The following is an 8,280-nucleotide window of genomic DNA, read 5'->3' on the forward strand; positions in this document are numbered from 1 at the left end:
GCCCACTAGCAAGAGCACAGGCTGGGAGTCAGAAGGTCATGGGTTCTAATCCCAGCACATCCACACACCTCCTGTGTGACCTTGGACAAATCACTTCACTTCTCTGGGCCTCAGTTTCCTCAACTATAAAATGAGGATTTAATACCTGTTCTCCCTCCTACTTAATCTACATATAGGACAAGGACTGTGTCCAGCCTAACTGACTTCAGTGATTACCACAATGCTTGACACCTAAAGAGTGCTTAACAAATGTAATAATTACTATTATAGTAATTGTTATATGAAAATTAATAATACCACTTGCTGATCTCCCTAAAATCTCCCCTGCTCCTCTCCAGTCCCTCCATCCTTCCTCCTCTCCCTTCTTTGAGTCTCCCATCTTTCCCAGCAGTATCTCAAGAGGAGATCTGAAGGGATGAGATCTTTCAAAATCCACCCCCTGCACCTATACCTGATCTCATCCCTTCACATCTTATCAAAACATTTGCCCTCTCCCTTCTTCCCTCCCTGACCACAGTTTTCAACCATTCATTTTCCAATGGCTCCTTCCCCACTGTATTCAGACATGCTCATGTATCCCCATCTTGGAAAAAAAACTACCCACTCCCTTGACTCATGGCTCCCTCTGGGTATCACACCATCTCCCTCCTACCATTCCTCACAAAACTCCATGAGAGAGTTTACATGCACTGCCTCCATTTCCTCTCCTCCAATTCTCTCCTTGACCTTCTCCAATCTGGCTTCTGCCCCCTTCACTCCACTAAAACTGCCCTCTCAAAGGTTGATCTCCTTCTTGTCTCTACTCCAACATAATCTTCCCCAACCATTCAACTGCCTACAACACTGTGGACCCACCCCCTTCTCCTGGAACCCTATCCAACCTTGGCTTCAGTGATGCTGTCTTCTCCTGGTTCTCCTATTTCTCTGGCCAGATGTTCTCAGTCTCTTTTACATGCTCCTCCTCTGCCTTTCATGCCCCCAACTGTGGGGGTTCCTTAAGGCTCAGTTCCAGGTCCCCTTCAATTCTCCATCTACATCCCCTCCCTTGGAGAAATTTACTCAATTTACTCCCATGGCTTCAACTATCATCTCAATACTGATAATTCTGAAATCTACATCTCCAGCCCTGATTGAGAGCTCACCTCCTCCAGGAGGCCTTCCCAGACTGAGCCCCCCTTTCCCTCTGGTCCCCCTCCCCTCCTCTCCCCCTCATTCTCTGCTCTCCTCCCTTCCCCTCCCCTCGGCACTGTGCTCATTTGTATATATTATTTATTACCCTATTTATTTGTTAATGAGGTGTACATCTCCTTGATTCTATTTATCTTGATGATGTTGTCTTGTTTTGTTTTGTTCTGTTTTGCTTTGCTGTCTGTCTCCCCCGTTTAGACTGTGAGCCCGTCATTAGGCAGGGATTGTCTCTATCTGTTGCTGAATTGTACATTCCAAGTGCTTAGTACAGTGCTCTGCACATAGTAAGCACTCAATAAATATTATTGAATTAATGAATGATCTCTATCCTCTGCAGTTTTGTATTTCCTTCTGACTTCAGAACAGCTCTACTTGGTTGTCCTGCTGACATCTCCAAATTAACATGTCCAGTTTAACAGAACTCCTAATCTTTCACCCAAAACCTGTCCTCCCCTTGACTTTTCTATTCACATAGACAACACCATCATCCTCCCTGTCTCATAAGCCCACAACCTTGGCATTTTCCTCAACCCATCTCTCTTTCCACCTACATATTCAATTTGTCACCAAATACTGTCTGTTCTACCTTCACAACATCACTAAAATCCACCCTTTCCTCTGCCCTCTTCTCTCCATCCAAACTGCGATCATGTTGATCCAAGCACTTATCCTATCCCCCCTTTGACTACCCATTTTTTAAAATGATATATTAGCCCTCACTACATTCCAGACACTGCACTAAGTACTGGGGTAGATATAAGATAATCAATTTGTACATAGTCTATGTCCCACATGGGGAACACAGTTTTAATCCACATTTTACAGATGAGATAACTGAGGTACAGAGAAGTTAAGTGGCTTCCACAAGTCACACAACAGACAAGTGTTGAAGCCAGGATTAGAACACCTAGGTCCTATGATTCTTAGACTGACTTCTGCTACTTAGATGCTTATGTGCTAAGAGCTTATGTGCCTAGCCGTGTACTAAGCCCTCAGGTATACAAGATAATCAGATCCAACAGGGTCCGTGGGTTACATGGGACTCTGGCTCCTAAGCCTACGCTATTTTTTTTTTAATTGGTATTTGTTAAGGGCTTACTCTGTGCCATGTCTTTTACTATGGGCTGGTGTAATAATAATAATGTTGGTATTTGTTAAGCGCTTACTATGTGCAGAGCACTGTTCTGAGCGCTGGGGTAGATACAGGGTAATCAGGTTGCCCCATATGAGGCTCACAGTCTTAATCCCCATTTTACAGATGAGGTAACTGAGGCACAGAGAAGTTAAGCGACTTGCCCACAGTCACACAGCTGACAAGTGGCAGAGCTGGGATCCGAACCCATGACCTCTGACTCCAAAGTCTGGGCTCTTTCCACTGAGCCACGCTGCTTCTCTAGATACAAGCTAATCAGTTTGGACAGAGTCCATGTCCCACATGGGGCTCACGATCCCATATTTTACAAAAGAGGCCCAGAAAAAATGAAGTGACTTGCCCAAGGTTACAGGAGACAAGTGGTGAATCTGGGATTAGAACCCAGGTCCTTCTGACTCCCAGGCCTGGGATCTATTCACTAGGCATGGTTGCTCCTGCCAATTAGACTACTCTGCTTCTCCATGAAGTAGTAGGACTTCAGAATAAACAGTATGACTGAAGTGAAAGTGATGACAATCCTTTTAAATGGCTAGAAACCTAAAAGACAGAAAATTGTTTTCAGTTAAACAGTCTCCTCATAATTGGGAGCATTCATTATTAGCTACAGGAAAAGTCTCCATGAGTCCAGAGCAGCAGTGACAGGGAAAACAATCATTCGATGGTCTGGATATAATGAACAGACCAAGGTGAAAGCCAAAGTCTTGGAGACAGTGAGGGATCCAGGAACTGATTTATGCATTTGACTGAAAGTATGGGCATGCACACACCCAAGAAGCAGCATAGCTTAGTGGATAGAGCTGGGCCTAGATGTAAGAAGGGGCTGGGTTTGAATCCCAGCTCTGCCATTTGGCTTCTGTGTGATCTTGGACAAGTCATTTGACTTCTCTGTGTCTCAATTACCTCATCTGTAAAATGGGGATTGAAACTGTGTCCACCCTTCTTTCTACCCCAGCACTTAGAACAGTGACTGGCACATAATAAGCGCTTAACAAATACCATTAAAAAAAAGAGAAAACATGAAAACGATTATGAATCACTTTACAGAAGCCGAACTAGCCTACCGTCATTCTGAAAAAAAAAACAAAAAAAAACAGAAATCACCTAGGAAAACCTCCACACAGCCAAGGATGTTCACCACTACCACCAACAAAAAACAAAAACAAAGAGAAACCAGCTGGGAAAACCTCCACACAGCCAAGGATGTTCACCAACACAGAACTTAAGGGCTTCAACAAATTCTGCTACCTAAGCAGCGCAGCATCCAAAGATGTGTGGATAGATTAAAGAGGTTGAAAACAAATCAAGAAGGCCACCATGGGTTTTAACTGAATGCAAAATAATTTAGTAAGAGAGAGAAAACAAACTCCACATCAAGTCAAAATTCTGTAAGGTGGTTGTGGTATCCAACCTCCTTTATGGCTGTGATAAATGGACTTACCTCAGAGGTCCCAATCAGCCTCTGTAGAAAGTGTTTCAGCACCATCTATGAGAGGTCTTGTCTTGCCTTATCCTGTCTAGTCATCTCCTACCCATAGCGACTCCATGGACACATTTCTCTGAGAATGCCCCACCTCCATCTGCAGTCATTCTGATAGTGTGCCCGTAGAGTTTTCTTGGTAAAAATACGGAAGTGATTTATCATTGCCTTCTTCCACACAGTAAACCTGAGTCTCCACCCTCGATTCTCTCCCACACTGCTGCTGCCCAGCACAGGTGTGTTTTGATTTGTAGCAGACTGTCTTCCACTCGCTAGCCACTGCCCAAGCTAGGAATGGAATGAATATGACTCTGCTTTACTCTCCCTCCCAAAGCTGAGACTGGTAGAGTACTGGAAACTCTCCAGGTGTAATCCTGAAAGGGCCTATGAGTAGTTCTCAACATCGAATGGCAGGACAAGATTCTCGACAAGGTCCTGAATTGCAGTTTGCTCCCAGCAATGAAGGAATGGTCAGATCAACACATTTCCACTAGGCAAGACATGAAAGGAGAGACAGGATGGCAGCTGGATGCCTGAGCAGCTATTAGTGAACTGAAAGAGGGCACACATAAGCTGAGGTGGAGGGTTTGGGGGCCAGGGAGTGGGGGTGAGGTGCAGAAAAAGGTTGTGAAGTCATTGTGAAGCACATTCTCAAACAACATGCTATAGCAGTGGCATACTGGATGACCAGTATAGTGGACAGATTGACTTGTAGCACAGCAATCCTAGTGGTAGTCAGAGAACCTGTGTTCTAATCCTGTCTCTTCCACTGACTGTGCTGTCTGTCCTGAGGCAAGTCACTCAATTTATCTCTGTCTGCTTATCTTATCCATAAAATGAGAATTGAATATTTGTTTCCCTCCTACTTAGACTGTGATCCCCAGGTGGGACAGGGACTGTATCCAAACTGTGTATACTGTATCTACCTCAGTGCTTGCCACACAGAAAATGCTTAATACCCAAATTATTGTTAATAGTATTAGCAAGTGAGGGTAGATTATCTCTCTTCAAACAAACACTCCTGAAATATCAGAATACTAAGAGACAGTCTCCTCCTTTCCCCATCCCCTTTTAAGTAAGGACAGTCTGGGAAACACTATCTAACCTTGGCTGTTAGGAGACAGTTTTAGTTATCCTCCTACTTAAGGCAGCTCTATCTGAGAGAGAGGAGTGCGGATTGAAAGCAGTGAGGTCCCACCCTGCAGCCCATCAAGCCAACCACAGCAGCTGGTCAGTTAAGCCAGTGGAGGGTACCCTTGGGGAAAGATTTGAGGACCAGTTGGCCAGAAACAGGAAGAGTTTAGCCAGAAAGCTGGACAGAAGTGAGAGAGGCTGTGAACAAATAGAGCCTTACCGAGAATATACTCCATGTTTTGAGGCTGGGATCTGCAGATAAGTTAGTAAGTCAATTGTATATATGAGCACCTACTATGTACAGAGCACTGTATTGAGCGCTTGGGGGAGTACAAAATAACAACCAAATTGCCTGCCTACAACGAGCTTGTAGATTAGAGGAGAAGCGATCTTCTTTAGGGATTTGGGGCCATCAAGGTTTCAGTAGAGAAGCACAGTGGTCTATTGGAAAGAGCACAGGGCCAGGAGTCAGAAAACCTGGGTTCCAATCCTGACCCTGCCACTTGCCTGTTGGGTGACCTTAGGCAAGTCATTTAACTTCTCAGGGCCTCAGTTTCCTCATCTGTAAAATAAAAATTCAACACCTGATCTCTCTCCTGCTTAGACTGGGAGCCCCATATAGGATAGGAACAGTGTCGAGTTAATTACCTTATAGTAGTGCTTACTACATAGTAAATGCTTAGCAATCACAATTGCTATTATTACTATTATTGTTAATGGATGAAATATTCCTGCTTAAAATGCCCCATATTAGAGGACATTTTATTTCCTTCATCAAACTCTCCCAAGAAAGAATTCTTCACTTACCTGTTATAATGTAAGTCTCAAAAGGCTGTGGAACTCCTACTCATTAAAATCCTCATACATTACAAGTAGATTTCTGTGTGTGGTGCTAGTAATGGCCATCTTCTAATGAGATCTGAAACGGCCATCTCCGAGGATGCAGATGGCTCTGAGATTGTGACAGTGATGAGTGGATTTGCAGCTCCAATGCCTCACGCTGATCTTCCATCATTGTTGCAGAGTAAATTAGCCCTTCTGGGTTCAAGGACACCCTGGGGCTTCTGGAAGGAGAAGGCTGAGTAAGTCCCATTTTTCATGAAGGCAAAAAACAGTGGAAAAGGTGGTGGTGAATCATTAATACTTCTTGTAACCGTGTATTTAGGAACAAAGAAATAATGTTTCTGGTCAAAGTGAATCTCCCCTTTCTGTTCAACTTTGCAGGCCTCATGTTAAATTTTATCAGAACCATGTTTTGGCCTTGGCTTGCAGTTAACAGTTTCATAATTTATTTGATCACTGAATCCACGGATTGATTGATCCACTGCTCCAGTGGTAACATGACTAGCATGAACAAGAGATTCTGAACAGCGCTAGACAAACCACTAAAACAGTGATCAATTATTTGGTGCCATTTCTCAGACAACAACTTTCATAACTTTGAGACTTTTCTGTCATTTGCAACAGGACACTCCATCATCATCATCACAACTTAATTTCTATTGAAGACTTTCTGCGAACCTGAATCTCACCAGAAACTCCTCAGAAACTGGTCACAAATGTTCTCCTCCTTGCCAAATTCACTGGATTCATTCTAATCCTCCTCGACCTCTCAGCTGCCTTTGACACAGTCCTCTTCTATCCCTCTTCTATCCCCTTCTCTTGGAAACATTATCAAACCTCAGCTTCACTGACATGGTCCTCTCCTTGTTTCCCTCCTATTTCTCTGGCCATTCATTCTCAGTCTCTTTCTTAGGCTCCTCCTCTGCCTCAAGCTTCAGTTCTGGGTCCCCTTCTATTCTCCATCTACACCCACTCCCTTGGAGAACACATTCACTCGCATGGCTGCAACTACCACCTCTATGCAGATGATACGCAAATCTACATCCCCAGCCCTGATCTCTCTTCTTCCCTGCATTCTCATATTTTCTCTGGTCTTCAAGACTTGGATGTTTTCTCAACACATCAAAATTAAAACATCCAAACAGAACGTCTTACTTTCCCACTCAAACCCTCCCCTTGACTTTTCCATCACTGTGGATAGCCCCACCATCCTTCCTGTCAGTTTGACATTTACAACATCACTAAAATCCATCCTTTCCTCTCCATCCACACTGCTATTACGTTAATCCAATCACTTATCCTATCCTGCCTTAATTATTGTATCAGTCTCCTTGCTGACCTCCCGGTCTCCTGTTTCTTTTCCACTCTAGTCCATACTTCACTTTGCTGCCTGAAACATTTTTCTACAAAAATGTTCTGGCCATGGTTTTCTTCTCCTCAAGAACCTCTTATGGTTGCCAATCTACTTCATATCAAATAGAAACTCCTCACCGTAGGCTTTAAAGCACTTATTACCCTTGCCCCCTCCTATCTCACCTCACTACTCTCCAGCCCGCCCACTTTGCTCCTCTATTACAAACCTTCTCACTGTACCTCCACTTCATCTATCTCACTGCCAACCTCTTGCCTTCATCCTGCCTCTGGCCTAGAACTTCCTCCCTCTTCATATCCACCAGACAATTACTCTCCCCCACTTCAAAGCCGTATTGAATGCACATCTCCTCCAAGAAGCCTTCCCTGACTAAACCTTCTTTTCCTTTTCTTCAACTGCCTTCTGTGGCACCCTGACTTGCTCACTTTATTCTTTGCCCCCCACCCAGCCCCACAGCCCTTAGGTACATATCTGTAATTTATTTGTTCATATTACTATCTGCCTCCCCATCTATACTGTAAGCTTGTTGTGGGCAGGAAATGTGTCTTTTATATTGTTATATCATACTCTTCCAAGCTCTTAGTATAGTGCTCTGCACACAATAAGTGTCAATAAATATGATTGACCAACTGACTCATTTCTTTGCATAGTGGCTTAGTGAGATTCTGCCTCCATCATATAAATTTACTTACTGAATAGATGGGTTTATGCTTCCTGAAAATAAAAAAAGATATCAAATAATTCCAGAGTTACCCACAGAGTGGTTGTAACCCAGGGCACCAAATTTAAATATTTGAAAAAAAGTCAACATTCATTTTTAACACATAAGACTTTCCCCAGCACTGAAGTACCCTACTTTGCAGTCCTAAAATTCAGTCGTTGAGGGTCTATTTGAAAAGTGCCTGCATTATTTTTCAGTGCTATAGGATTTGAAATGTCTTGGAACTTCTTAATAATAATGATAATTCTGGTATGTGTTAAGTGCTTAATATGTGCCAAACACTTTTTTAAGTACTGGAGTAGATACAAGTTAATCAGGTCAGACATAGTCGCTGCCCCACATGGGACTCACAGTCTAGAGGGGAAGGAGAGCAGGAATTCACATAGCAAGCA

The 8,280-nt window shown here is 43.5% G+C and overlaps 1 non-coding gene across 1 annotated transcript; it reads right to left on the reverse strand.

Annotated features, from left to right (window-relative positions):
- Nucleotides 1-4,064: 4,064 nt before the first annotated feature.
- LOC114816632 lies at nucleotides 4,065-4,202 on the reverse strand. Its single transcript, XR_003764434.1, has one exon. It is a non-coding gene; the product is annotated as a small nucleolar RNA SNORA7 (small nucleolar RNA).
- Between the last annotated feature and the right edge of the window lie 4,078 nt (nucleotides 4,203-8,280).

This window comes from Ornithorhynchus anatinus, chromosome 1 (assembly GCF_004115215.2).
Source record: "Ornithorhynchus anatinus isolate Pmale09 chromosome 1, mOrnAna1.pri.v4, whole genome shotgun sequence".
Taxonomy (NCBI): domain Eukaryota; kingdom Metazoa; phylum Chordata; class Mammalia; order Monotremata; family Ornithorhynchidae; genus Ornithorhynchus; species Ornithorhynchus anatinus.